This window comes from Nuphar pumila, chromosome 8, assembly GCF_984573655.1.
Source record: "Nuphar pumila chromosome 8, dmNupPumi1.hap1.1, whole genome shotgun sequence".
Taxonomy (NCBI): Eukaryota; Viridiplantae; Streptophyta; class Magnoliopsida; order Nymphaeales; family Nymphaeaceae; genus Nuphar; species Nuphar pumila.
In genome coordinates this window covers 7,467,308-7,482,828 of record NC_143256.1, presented here as the reverse complement: position 1 = coordinate 7,482,828, position 15,521 = coordinate 7,467,308, and positions in this window count along the sequence as shown.

Here is a 15,521-nt window from a genome sequence, read left to right as displayed (position 1 = left end):
TTATTGAGAGTTTTTTAATGAACTGCTTAAATGTCTTATGTCTTCTATGTATATCTTAGGTCTTTCGTGATATACTACCTAGAGAAAAATATGGTAGCATAAGGAAAACCAAAGCCCCAACCTCAGGCATGAATATAGTTGTGGCAAGATCTATAATAAAATAAGTTATAAGTGTATACAATTAGTAATATTACATGCATGTATTTATATTCAATTGTAATTGGCCATGAAAATAAGTTGATGACAATCAACCACATAGCTGTGAAGAAGAAGAGTTGTCTAAGCATGATTTTTTCATGAACACTTTGTTGAGCGGTGATGTAAGTATTAGGTTTGCATGTTTATTTGTTTGTTATGTTTGTATATAGACACATTTGAAATTAACATGAATGTATCACATATGTTGATTATGTAACATTTATATATTCAAAAACACAAACAAGACATAGTAGCAAGAATGCAACTACTAAAGACCATTTACCTTATCTCATATTTCTCAGTGAGTCTCGAAAATGATAATCCTCTTATTTTTTTACTGACTAAGAGAAACTAACCGCTTAACAATATTCACAGCAAATGGTCAAATGTCCTGCTACGTAAGGACTCGTTCTTTCTTGGAGAACCAAAACTTGTTGTATTTTTATATGGAATATCTTTATTTTTCTCTCATATTAGGTATGATTAATGTTGAGTTTCCAGTTTGTTATATAAAAGAGTGCTTTGGCTACGATACTTACTCTGATTAGATGAACTGTCTCATGGATAGTGTTTCTCAACAAGATAACAGGTAATTATTTTGCATATGTTTGTTAACTCAATACTTACATGTACATGTTATCTTTGTATATAATTGTTACAAGGTTAATTGTGGTATATTTGTCCTACTATATATTGGACAGAAACATGAAACTTAATTTCACACAAGTACGTGTTTATGTCTTATTTTGTTATATAAGTTAATTAATTGCTTGATAATAACCATTTTTCAAGCTGATGATACATACTGCATAAAGCATATGATCAAATACTATGAGAAATTAAAAAAAAAGATGCAAAAAGAGCAGGCTCAACATAAGACAAAAGAAAAGACAAAAAAGCAAAAAGGACCGCAACACAAAACAAAGCAAAAAAAAAGTGAAGCCAACTACCACAGAAGGTCCACAGGCTAAACAAAAGGCAGAGGAGGACAAATAAAATAATGTAGAGCAGGAGGTGCCAAAGAACCTCGATGAAGAAGTTGAGATGAAGGATATATGGAATCTAATTAGTCATTGTTGATATGTAATCAAATCTTTTATAAATTTGATACTAACATTAACCTATATTTATTAATAAATATTTAGTTAGCTTTTTATGTAAAATTTATTGTATATTATATTATTTATGTAAAATTTATTATATAGTTAGTTTATGGATGATAGTAACAAAGTTATGCACATGGTTACCTTGATAAGAGTAAGTTCTAATCGAAACAAAGGACATTCACAAATATAGGTCATAGTTCGTAAATGATGGACATATGCAAATACATGCCTGAGTTCACAAATATGTGATGCAAATATTTTGACCTTCACAACTCTCAAATAAGGATGAGGTCTTCATGTTTGCGATGTAAATTTATGAAACTGAGGACCTTTGCACGTTAATTGCATTCAAATCTCCTTTAAGTATATAGTAACTTAAATTTGAAAAAGGACATCCGCAAATACATGACTATGTTTGCAAATATGTGATACACATATCCCGACCTTCACAACTCTCGAATGAGAACATGGTCTGCATGTTCTCATTACAAATTTAAGGAACTTAGGACCTTCACACTTTAATTGCATGTGAATCTCCTATAAGTATACAATAACTTAAAATTGAAAAGGATATCCATAAATACATGCCTATGTTCACAAATATGTGATGTAAATGTTCCGACCTTCGCAACTCTTGAATAAGGACAAGGTTCACATGTTAACATCACAAATTTGCAAAGCTGAAGACCTTCGCGTGTTTGAACATGTAGATCTCCTTTAAGTATACAGTACTTAAAGTTGAAAAAGGACATCCACAAATACATGCCTATGATCACTATAGCCATATATTTTGTTACAAAATAACTTTTTTGTGAAATCAAAATAATTACTCTTTCTTTGTTGTGAATGGTTTCTGTCTATTCATTTTGCATGCTTTCAATATTTTAATATAAAGAGATTATTCTTACTTTTTTTTTAATTCAACAATAATAATTTTCTCTTAACAATGAACTCTAAGGTTTTTCTTAATATATAACAGAATCATCAGCTTATTGGTTATAACTCGTGTCAAGTAGAAAGATATAGAATATTCTTAATTATTGTAAACATGAATTTTATATGGATCAACAGTTTCTCTATTTTATTTTTATAGAATTTTTTTTATTTATTATGGCATTCACAAATATAATACAACCTTCATGAAGATACCCTGAGAACCTCCCTTAAGTAAATACTCCTTAATGAGGTCCGCAAATGTGTGTTGACATTTATAATCACCTGTTGCAAATGTATCAGATTTTTACACTCTGATTTAACCTCCATACCTTTGCTTGAAAAAGTGAAGTATCATATTTAATGCTCGTATGGAGATTCACAAAAACATGGAAAGATTCACATGAAAGTCTTGAAAAAAGTTGTGAATCTCATGTCCAATTGGTGAATGTTTGGCAAGTCTACAAATGAGGTCAGAAGATCTGCATATATAGAGGATGTTTGTAAATCATCTTGAAAACGTCCTGAGGATGTCCGCAAATGAGTGAGTTCATTCATAACTGGTATTTGCGAATGTCAACAGACATTTGTGGATGTACGTGAAGAGTATTTAGTTAAAGAAGGTTCACAAGTTTTCTTCGTAAAGGTCATACTATAATTGCGAAGTTGTGGAGGTCGAATCGGAGTGCAAACATCTGAGACATTCGCAACAAGTGATTGTAAATGTTAGCACACATTTGCAGACCTCCTTGAAGAGTATTTACTTAAGGGAGGTTCTCAAGATATCTTCGTAAAGGTTGTATTATATTTGTAAAGGCCATATTATATTTGCAAAGGTTATACTATATTCGTGGAGGTTCACAAGCTTTAAGTTAAATGAGGTTCTCATGACGTAAGTATGAATTTCGAGACTGAATTTCAATTAGAGAAGGTTTGCATAGGAGTTGCGAACCTCAGGAGATACACATGTTTGATATGTGAATTCCTTTTGTTGGGATAAAAGTTAGCCAGATTAACAAATTTGTTTATGCGATTTTCATGAGATCCACGAAATGACCGTACAATTCTTTATTTTATTGAAAGGTTGCAAACTTGGTACAACATACCTATATACCGCACGAACCTCAATAGGTTCACATGTGCGAGGGGCAAAAATACCCTACAAAAGTAAGGAATGAGAGATTTTAGATATGTGAAAATTTTTGTTAAATTGGTAGGCATTTCAAAAGGACATCATTTTTCAAGGACAATATGATTATTTTTTGATAAAAAAATATGTTGTTCTTCTTCCCTGCCACTTTACCATACTTATAGCAAAACTCCGTTACATGAAAAAAACAACATACCATGAACGCATCAACGACAAGCCTCAGTTGTAGTCAAGCAAGGAAAGTAATTAATATGGGTATTAACTGACACACCAAGAAAGTAGATCCCCCACATCCCTATCTCTATTCAAGAGCAGATAAAGTCGTATTGTATATAACCCATCATCTGCTATATTCAATCTTCATTGCACATCTTACTTGGGAACCGTGCGGAGCCCATGCACATCTCCATCAAGTGAGATACGTTATAAGAACTTCATATAACCGACAACTTGGTTATACTATCTAAAATTGCCCGACTTGCTGTCCATCAATTTAGAATAAATAAGTAGACTTAGAAAAGAAAAATCTTATTGAAGACATCATTATTCTTATCTAAATAGACTTGGTTCAGGTGACATGCAGAAATACGACCCCTCAAGCAGTGGCGGAGCCAGAAGTTTTTTGTTGGGTGGGCAGACTTCGGGTGGTGATCATCGACCTTTGCCGGTGGCGCAGTGGCACGAAGCTTCCATGGTGGTGAAGATCATACATCGAGATCGAAAGCCTGTTTCGCTAGTTGAGCCACCTCCTTCTCGGTGGTGATCCAGCAGCAAGCCGAAGGTCTTCCAACTGAGGTGCCTCCTCAGCTCTCTCTCGGAGGGGACGGTCCTCACCACAGCATCGAGGCAGAGCAACTCTGTATCGCAGGGAGGCGTGATCTCCACTCTTGCACGACCCTGCTCTGATCTTCTTCGACAAGCATTCGCAAGGAAAGAATGCAACCTCCAAATCATGGGGAATGAAGAAGAAGACCCGAGTCGTATCATATTTCGACTCGGTTTCTAATTCTGGGGTGGGCGACCGCCCACCCATGCCCACCCCTGGCTCCGCCACTGCCCTCAAGTTAAGGATGCAAACAGTTCGGATCTCTACCCATTGACACCCTACAATTAAGGATGTCAATGAATCGGATTTTATCCCATACCCGACCGAATTCCATTTCCTTTAGTTGCATTTGGTAAGCCACACCATATACCATTATAATCATATGTGGATGTGGTTTTGATTTGTTGCCATTGGTTGTGAGACTGAGTCACTGAATGCTTGTAGATGCTTCTAAGGATGGGATTGGAGTTGCTGTTGAATCCGTTTTGGACCTTATGACTCCTCATTCTCACTGTGTCTACTTTGTCTAGAGATTTTGATCGATTTAGCTATTGTTTTTTTTTTCTAGCACAAAGTTTTGGTGCCAATAATGGATGATAAGTTAACACTGCTCATTCAGTTGGTATTTTACACTCATTTTCTTTTATATGCATTATCATGGTATTTTACAAAGTTTGGTCCTGAGCATTCATATTATCCCAGCTTTATTGATGGTGCATCCAAACACACCTTACATAATGAACTCACAAAAGGGCAGTTTATGATTTTCACTTTTCAATAGGATCTGGAACAGTAAAAAGTTACAAAACACCCTGGATCTGACCCATTTGCATCGCTGCCTCAAGTATACCATGGGCTCGTGTGTGGTGACCATACTTATTATATGCTTTTGAAAATCTTTAAAGATCGCTTCCCTAAAAACTTACAGTACTCGGTTGTGGGGGAGTAGATCTCAAAGGTTATACTCTTCATTGTGGGTGGTGGTGGTGGTGGTGGTAGAACTTCTCCAGTGGGTATTTGTGTTAGTGGTGAGATGAATGGTGGGTGGTAGTGGTTAGATGGAGAGTGAAAAATCATTGTGGGGGAGGGCGATCTTTCGAAAGGTAGGTAATGGTGGGTGGTGGTTGTGGTGGTGAGATGGGTGGTGAGGAATGAACCTCGTCATTTTCTCTTGATAGGAAACTTTTTTTTACCTCTTTTCATGGAGAAATTTTTCTATCAAAAAATATACTTTTAATAATCTACAAAAGATATTAAAGACTTCAACTTTATGTTTCATAAAATATGCCCATGTGTAACGAGCTAAGTCATTAATAAAAATTAAGGATAATGAACTCTTAAGTATAAGACCCCAAACATCATAATGAATAATTACAATGGGTCTTGAAGTATTATTATTTGACAAAAAGAAAGACAACACATGACCTGCATATTTGACAGCATGGACATAAAGAACCTTCAGACAACTTATCTAAACTTGACTTAGTAATAAAATGACTAGAAATAAGTTCCTCAACAAAGGACTTATTAAAATGGGTTAAAGGATTGTGCCATATTTCGAGCTTATTTGACTCATCAGTACTGGAGAGTGAAAACATAGACAAGAAAAGATAATAATGGCAACAACTTCAACTTTGGCAGCACGTTTGAAACTGACTTTTCAAATCCAACTTGACTCTCCTTGAAGATGTACATTTTCCCACATCTTTTCCCTTCAGTGAACATATTCTGTGTGAGAAGATCCTTCACATAAAAAAAAATTTAGGGGTAAATGAGAAGCCGGAATTTGTATCATCTATCACTCTAAAAACATAAATCAATTTTTTCTTGATATTTAGAACATATAAGACATTTGACAAAAGAAAAATTTTAGAATTGAAAACAAAAACAAAAACTTAACCAACATGTGATATGGGATGTCGAGTTTCATCTTCAGTTATAATATTGTATTTACCATGATAAGAAACTAAGTCAAAAAACTTACTCACATCACTGCTAATATGGTTTGTTGCCCCCTGAATCAATGTACCATATCCTTTGTTTATTCTGCTTCAAGTTCATGTCATTAAGAACAATAGGTTATTCTCCAATGCAGAGTTGCTGGCCTCACTTGATTGGCACTTCTGTTACCCTAGATTTCTACCTTTCTGTTTGTTTTGAACCATGTTTAATTGAGTATTGTATCTGGGATCGCCAATCATTTTCTTTTATATGCTCAGGTTTCTTGCACACATAACAAGATCCTCCTTGATTATTTAATAAAGGATGTGTGTTTGGAGTAGCTAACAAGTAGCTCCATTATTTCTTCAACGACCTCTACCTCCACAAAATTCATGACCTCTCCCACAAAAAGATCCTGTCATGAGACATCTCGTAGTCAAGCAACTTTGGTCTCAAGTTGTCAAACGCAAGGTTGTTAAATGCGATGAGGCGAAGCGAGGCGTTGAGCCTGCGCTTCGCCTCTGAGGCGTACACCTCTCACAACTGGTATGGAAGTGAAGCGGTGGGAGGGGAGGCAGGGAGCGGCGGAGGAGCAGTTGGCCGGCACGTGGCGGTGGATCCACCGGCACTTGGGGTTAGCACAGCCGGCGAATCGGCAGAGGAGGAAGACTTGGGGATGAAGGAGGGGATTCTGGAGGTTGATGAGGGGCAATTTGCGCATCACAACACGCCTCAGTACCTTGAGCGTGCCCCTCGCCTCTGAGGAGTACACTTCAGGTACTGAGGTGTACGCCTCTCACAACACTGGTCAAACGTTGGAAGAGCTGAAAGCCATCCCAAGGTAGTACAAAGTACATGATACTCCATTAAGTGTTTGCTGCACTTTATCATTATCTGATCAGTTAAGCTCTTCATCTTGTTCAGCTGGTGTTATCGTTTTTTAGATTTTGAATTCACGTTTCAGATACATAATCTTGGATTTTAAATATCTGAGAATAAGTCTGTGCCAGATGCATCCATAATTACATATAATTACATGATTGTGCAATCATTTGGAATACCAATTAGAACTTCTTGGGAAAAAGTGGAAGTGATGTATGTCACTAGCGCTTGATCTCTTTTCATATGAGCACGTTGATTAATGCCCAAGCTAAAAGACCGAAGAGCGTTTGGCATCGATGCGAATTCTCACCGTTACAGCTTGTAGATCTTTGGGAGATTATGACTTCGTGTTTTGTGAACTTACCATGTAAAATCGAATGAAAAAGTTTCTCTAGTTTGAAAGGGTAAAAAAAAAACAGTAAGAATTTTTCATCTCGTGTAACTTTTTCTTAGTTTTGTGTGCTTGATTGTTTTATTTTTCATAGAAGATAGAAGACTTTTCATGAGAAAGTGGCTTTTCCATTAAAATCTATTCTCATGGAGGGAGAAGTGAATGGATTTTCACGTGAGGAAAAAGTTGGTGCCCCCAACCTATCAAGACACGCATTGCTAAAGTATGTCACGAGGACACGCCATATTTGGTGTGTGCCCTTGTGGCTAACACCATGATACAAGCTGACACAGACACATACAGTAATTATTTTAATGCTACTTCCATACTTTATAATAAAAATATAATGTTTACTATTAAAATATTAAAGATAATTTTTATTGATTAAAATTTAGAATATTAAAATATTAAAAATAATTTCAGCATTGTGCATGAAATCGGGTTTGGCTATACGGCCAGGCGGCGCAAGTTTTGAGATCAGATCCTACCAAAAATATTCTGTCAGTGGTGCATCAACGGCATCCACGAGACCCCCGACGGATCCACTCTCCTATCTCTTCTGGCATACGTCATATGTCCACCGTGGACTACACGTCACGATCGCAGGTGGGAGCCCTCGGATGATGGGTCCCACGAGCAGGAGCTAACCTTTTTGAACGCCAAGGCCTTCCCCCCCTCGCTGCTATTGTTAATTCTGCTCTCTCTCTCTCTCTCTCTCTCTCTCTCTCTCTCTCTCTCTCATGATGATCTAGATTCCGACGGCGTGAGGCTCGCCGGAAAAGGGATTTTCCGACGGAATGGCGGGCGACATCCCGGCCGTCCCACGCAGGAGCAGAATCTCCTCAGCAATCCGCTTCCTCGGCCTACTGAAGCAGCCCGACTCCGACTCCGCTGCCCTCGAGCTCGACGAGAGCGACGTCGTCTGGCCCGGCGACTTCTCCAACCCGTTCGGCCCCCTTCGGTCGTCGGAATCCTCCCGTACCTTAGACAACGGCACTAAATCCGCTGCCTCCTCACCGGCGCCGCCTTCGCCCGCCGCCTCTGGCGGGAGCCGACGCGTGCACGCCTTCAGGCCGGAGCGTTCCGGCCTCTCGGCCGCGCTTGCCGGCGAGAACCGGTCGTTCGTGCAGCGGAAGGCTGCGCTCGACCCACTCCTCTCCGCGGCGCGCAACATCCCCCCGCCGGTGCCGGTGCCGCGTTCGGGCTCGGAGTATTTCTCCGGCGGGAGCGGGGGGTCTTCCGGTAAGTGCCACCAGTCGGCGCCGGTGAAAGTGCCGGTCTGGCCCGGGTCGAAGCCGGGTCCGGTGAACCTGTCCAGCTTTGCCGATGAGGAAGACGAGGAGGACGACGAGATGCTACCGCCCCACCTGCTGGTCGCGCGCCAGTTGGAGAGGTCGCACATGACGACGTTCTCCGTGTTCGAGGGGGTGGGCCGAACCCTAAAGGGAAGGGATCTCCGGCGGGTGCGGAACGCCGTTTTCCACAAGACAGGTTTTCTGGAGTGAATCCGTTCTCCTCTGGTTTCTTTCGCTTTCCCCTCTTCCTGTCCTTCCTCCTCTACATAGACTTCTTCTGTGAATTGTGGGTTCTTCTTTTCCCCCTCTTGTGTATTAAGTTCTTCTAACATGGGGAGCTGTAGACTGCAATTATTGGGTCGTAATTAAAGTAGGGTGGCTGGTGGTGTAATTTTGTTGTAGTAAGGATGAAGTTTAAAGATCGCCTTTCCTGTTTATTTTTTCTGGCATTTGAAATGCGATCAATGTAAGAAATAAACGTGGTTTTCTTTTCTTTTTCTTGGCATTTACATGAGGTTTGCGTTGTAGGTTCTTTTGTAATCCTCCCCCTTTTCTTTATCCCCTCTTTTCCACGGGTTGCTTTCTTGAGTTTACTTCTCGATTCAAGTTGCCATTGGACTTGAATAGTGGAATTGCGCTATAACATGATTCTCACTGGTGGCTTAACTTTGGGTTTTATGTAATTAATGTGATTGGATGTGAAAAGACGTTGCCTTTTAGAGGTTTCTTTTTGCTATTGGCTCAGCACATTCTTGCAGTTATATGCCCTATTTCCTCCATTTGAAGCCGTTTCGCCACTTCCACTTTATTCATTTGAGGCTTTTGGTGCCTTTTTTTTGTTACTCTCTGTATTTTATACATGGTTTCGGTTTGCTTATGCTTTTCTTCCTCTTTTAATTCTTTGATTCCTGTTGTAAGATGAATTCGAGGTGGTCAAGTTAATACTGATTCTGATATGAAAGCTACATTTCACCAACCATTACCTTGTTTGTTTGTCTTTACATGTTTTTGTTGTGTGCGTCTGTGATTGAATGATTTTCATCTGCTGTCTGACACTTTCATTATTCCGTTTATTGGTGCACTGTATGTTGATGTGGTGAAGCGATTGTTCATGAACTTTTTTGCCTAGTGCATTACTTGACTGGAGTATCACATAAAGTTTCGGCAGGCAAACTTCTAACCAAGTTTTAAATATAATTCATAAAAAAGAGTTGAATTTTTTTCCCATTATTCTTCCATAGGACACATCTGGTTCTTATCAGCTCAGATGATGAAATTTGCTAAATGGTGCTTTGGCTTCTGGCGCTGGATCTCAAAATCATCTGCTAAGGGTATGGATGAAGACAAAGAAGGAGCAAGTTTTTCTTTTTCCCATAGGGTTGCTTTTTTGGAGTAATCTCTTCATGGTGGAATCTAGCTGTTCCAAGGAAGGTGGGTTCATGTGAAACCCACACAGTCATGTACTTCAAAGTGGTTAACCTCTTATATGTTAGGTGTAAGAAGGGAGGGGAGAGAGAATTCATAAAAAGAAATGTAGGCTGTTTTTCCTTTTTGGAAAAAGTTTGGTTTTGATGACGTGGAATAGTCCCATATTGAAAGTGTTTGAGTTCGTTGTAGGCTTTATAACCTACATGTAAACTCTTACACTTGTTCCTAAGAACAAGAGGTTGGGATGACTACCACACACGTGTGCCCGCCCGTCGTGCCGGGCCGGTTTGGGTTTGGGTAATTGGCCCTTTAGGGTCATATCAAATCAAGACCAAAGTATCTTTTTGCTCAAAGTTTCTATGCAGCTGGTTGTTCCTGTGCTGCTGTTTGGATTTTGGTGTTATATGGAAACCGATATGCTTGCTCCCTGTTATTGTTTCGATCGTCTGTTAATCATGATGTCCATACTGTTATATTTCCTGATTCATTTCATGTTTTATATCATGATGATGATTGTGAAACTGCGTGATCTGAAAAACGATCCAACATTATATTCTTTAATTTGGTTGCATATTTATGCAAACCAATAACTGTGGTAGTTATCGAGGTTCAATTGCTTATTTTGGACTAGAATCCTGATGCAGTGCTCAATCGGACATAACTATTTGCAATCATCAGTTAAGCCTCAAAACTAAAAAGAGTAATTATTTCATTTATTTCAGTTCTTGAATAGATGTTCAGTTAGATCAATCAACAGACTCGAGTCTGGGGTTGGGTAGTCTGACCAAAGCTATATCTGGTAAGAGACGTTGGTAGAGGCATTATTGCTGGTGAATCATCTGATCTGATGGTTTCTTATATGAGAGTTTGTAACTAAATGATTGCTGAAGGTTGCTGAATTGAATCTTTAGGAACAGGTACGATTAACTTATCTGGTGTCAAAATTCTGAAGTAGTTTGGTCTTAAGTGGAAATTCTCATGCTGTGTTCCCCTAGAGGGATGGGATGGGCATCGCATTCCTATGTTGGTTGTGAAGATTTTGGTAGTATTGGGGAATTATGTCGAGGCCATGATCAATGTTGTAAAAAGCATGTAGGAAGGGTTTAAGATAAACCTGTGTCGGTTGTGAAACTCAATCAGTTCGTAGTGTTACCATGATGAGTCATCTTTGCTTTAGGCCATCGATAAATCTAATTGCCCCAAAACAAGGATTTGTGAAATAAGAAAAGGGAATGAAAAATAAAATAAAGGCTTGGAAGAAAAGGAGGAAGAAAAAGCACAGAGAGAGAGAGAGAGAGATTATAAGATAAACTTTTAAAATATTGTTTACTGGATATCTTATCCTGTGGGTTTAAAATTTAGAGTACCCAAGAGTCATATAAAGGCAAATCTCTCACAAAATCTACGTTTGCTGCTCGGTTTTTTTATAAAGTTATGCAAACTCTCAAAATAACAATTTTTTTATCGTTTGATTTTGTGTAAATCCCCAATTTTTATTTAATTTGGTTAAAAAACACCAGAGGGATGGTTGTTGTGAGCTTGTGGGTGTAAAAATGAGGTAAGAAACTACCCTTTTTAAGTTGACCCCTTTCAAAAGTGGCCAGATGCCACTTTTTTTACCACAAAAATTTTTAAGTTCCCAATGATGGTTGACTCATATGATATGGCATATATTGTATCATACTACACATGCCAATACACCCAATAATCAATGTTTAACTATTTTTTAGCATGAATCATATCGGTCCGGTGGTCGATACATTGTATCATATATTCATATCATATGATAGGATACAATAATTATAATGTTGGCCATGATTGTTTATGCCTTCCATAAACATGGTAAATCTGATTGAGAAAGTATATATTAGGAGTCTGAATATATCGTGCCAAGTATGCAAACAAAGAATGGGTTGGGTAAAGATTTTATGGTCCATGTGAAGAAAATGATCTTTGAAAAATTGAAATATTATTATCAAAAAGAAAGATGTGAGTGATCATAATAATTAGGAAGGACAGGTAGTTTTAACTTTTCCATCTTGGATAATCAATGGAAAAATTCCAACAGGGAGAGTTCTTGTTGCCTTAGTATAAAAGGCATTGATTTCTAATAGATCTGTGATTTTAGCTGCGGCTAAGTTGTATGTTTTGATAGATATACATCCTGGGAAGACATTTTTATCCTTTACTTTAAGATGGGTTGTGTGGAATTTGGAAATCAAAAGAGACTGTCACAACCTCTGTTTAGACTGATGGTGGATAGCTTAGGTGTACCACAAAGAATATGCAATGGTGGTAAGAATCGGTAGAGATCTTTACTGCCAATTCTTCATGGTCAGATTAAAGGTATAGTAGCCAGAGATTGCATAAATAAATTATCTGTTGATGCAGTGTTCTCTTCTCTACCATAGTTCCTTGGACTATTTCTTGCAAATACAAGCTGGCTTTAGGATTAGTGTGAATTTAAGGTGGGTTTCTCTGTGCATTTTTAAGGTTAAGCAATGTGGCTTTCTTGAATCAGTCTTGTCCTACTAGTCTTCTATATATTTTGTTTTCTTAGGAAAATGGTTAAAATAAAATAAGGAATTTTATGTTCTTGATCTTTCAGTGGCTTTATGTAATGCCATGAATGTATATCATTGGTACTAAGTTTAGGAGCAATGTAGCAAACTCACTGCAGGTATTGAAGAAGATGGTAAACTGGTTAGACCATTTACTCAACATGTGTTGTTTAACCCAAAACCTTGAGTCATTGAATGGCCATTCCCTGTTCATTTTTAGATGATGAACTGTAGTCAGGCATATGCCAACAAGAGACATAATGGAAGGGATGACCTTAATATCCTTTTTATTAACATCAAACCATGATTATTCTTGTACTTTTAGGTGCGCCGTGTGCAAAATTGTCAAAACAAACATTATAATGCCTCTCTAGCACATGCTTCTAGCTCTACTATATCACCGATAGATCAATTTGTTGTCTGTATTGTTCCATTGTGTACCTTTATCACAAATTACCAATGAATTACTGATATTTGATCACCAGGTTTTGCGCTTCTGGCTTTGTTCAGACCTTTGAAATCTGTGGTACTCATGAACATAACTGGCTTGTACGAACATTCTATATAAACATTAATGTTGTTGACTTTTGGAGTATATAGTATATATATGTACGTTGATCAGTCTATACAAAAGAGTGGACCTTGAAAAGAAAGAAAGGAGAAAGAAAAAATCTTACCCTTATTCTACATGAAAAGAAAAATAGAAAACCTTTGTCTGGCTCTTTTCTCTTGTCAGCTTGTCCTTCAATCGTGCATGGTCTCTTGTTTGTGACTGCGTAAAACTGTGTTCTTTGAAGATTTGGGTGTTCAGAAGTGAATGTAGTTTTCTACACTTGATCTTTAGGTGAAAGGGCTACTTAAAACTTCAAATGAGAGATGAAGTATAAATGCAGGTCTTGATAGCTAAGGGTTCTGATGGAATCCAGCCCTTGCATTAGATTCAATGAGATCAAGTATTTATGCTGGCCAGCGATTTAATCCTTCAGCATGAGAATAGCAGTGTGGAATATTTAGAATTTGGTTGCATTTTGTGTAAATGGAGGAGATCATCAACATGGTTGTTAGTTGCATTAACGAGGCTGCAAATACTTTATTAAAAGGTAGTAGATCGGTCAAGGAGGGGCCCTGTATTATGCAAACTTTGTAGCATAGGTTTAATAGATTTTTGTATTTGCATCCTTTCATAGATTTTACTGCATCTTTGCCATTAAATATGGTTGCATGGGATAGCTCTGGTAGGAAACTATAAACAGGTTGGTGAAACACAGTTCACTCAGTCGAAAACATTTTTTATATTGTGTATTCTTCATGTTTCATAGGTATGTTTACAGATTAAAAAACCAATCATATTTCACTAAAACTTAGCAACGAAAGATTTAAGTTTTTAGTAAAATCAATTCCATTCAAAACATGTTTTTTAGTAAATAAAAAATGACACACATTTACAGGTTCAGATTAAGCAAAAAAACTCTTGCAACTATGATTTTTTAGTGGATCTGATTAGACCTAACAAAATGGGGTGTTACGGACCTGCTCTCTCTCTCTCTCTCTCTCTCTCTCTCTCTCTCTCTCTCTCTCACACACACACACACACACACACACACTCGTACAAAACCCGTGCAAGTGCACAGGAGCATGAATATAATGATTTTTTTTTTGGATTAGTAACAGCAAGTGATGCACGCAGAATAAACCTGCAAAGAATAGAATCCTGATTTAAGGTTTCACTGGCATCATTGACAGCTACAATGAAAAAGACTTTCGAATAAATATACTGTCATATGGCAGTGAAACTAACAGCTTCGCAAATAAGACTGTTCAGGTAAATGCTTTTGAGCTGAGCTTGGGCTGGCTCGGCTCGGCACAAAAATCTGGTTGTCCAAGCTCAAGCTCGTGCTGAACTTGAACAACTTTTGTATTCAAACTCGTCTCGAGCTGAACTTCTTTGATTTAAAAAGGTTTTTAAAATTTTTGAAATTTGTGTAAAATTCTTCTTTAAGAAAGAGGAAACCAATGAAATTTAAACCCATGCCCACTTTCAAAGATGACCAATGACCTATGGGTTAAGGTAAGACCTCTCTTTTGTGACAACATTATAAACAAAATGCATACATATATTACAAATATGTTTTTTATATAATTATGTGAGCTGAGCTTAATTGGGCTTACCGAGCTGGATTGCCTATTCAAGCTCGGATCGTTTACATGTATCGAGCATGAACCCTTGTTCAAGCTCGGCTAATTTATTTTTTCGAACAAGTTGAAACCGAACTTAAATGGGTCGGACCTAAGCTAGCTCGGCTTGTTGTACATCCCTACCCTCAATTGTCATAAGAGATAAAACAATTTAAAAGTATGAATACACTCTCCATTGACATATGTAAGCAAAATGTGTCCTAAGTGCCAATGTACGACAAGACCAGCAGACCCTAGATCAGTATGTCATCCATGATAAGAATATATTTCTGTTATCCAGAGTAAAATATTATGGCACCATGATCAGATATACCCACAGACTAATCAAGTTTAGTAATCAATAATCATGATATGAGAAACAAAGGGGATGTGAGAGAAGCGAATGAGAAGCACACTTTTCACAAATGAGAAGCGAGATTCCCTGGCATTTCCCATTTGGGAAGCGCACTTCTTGGAAGTGTGCTTCCCCTTTTACGGAGGTGTTTTAGGTAACTATGGTTTAATCTTTATATTCTTGAATAGCAATCATGCATCATTTCTTCAATCCTATCCTGCATTAAAATAGCAAAATTATGGGGGCTTTTCAGTAAATTACCAGAAAGTTCAATCAAATA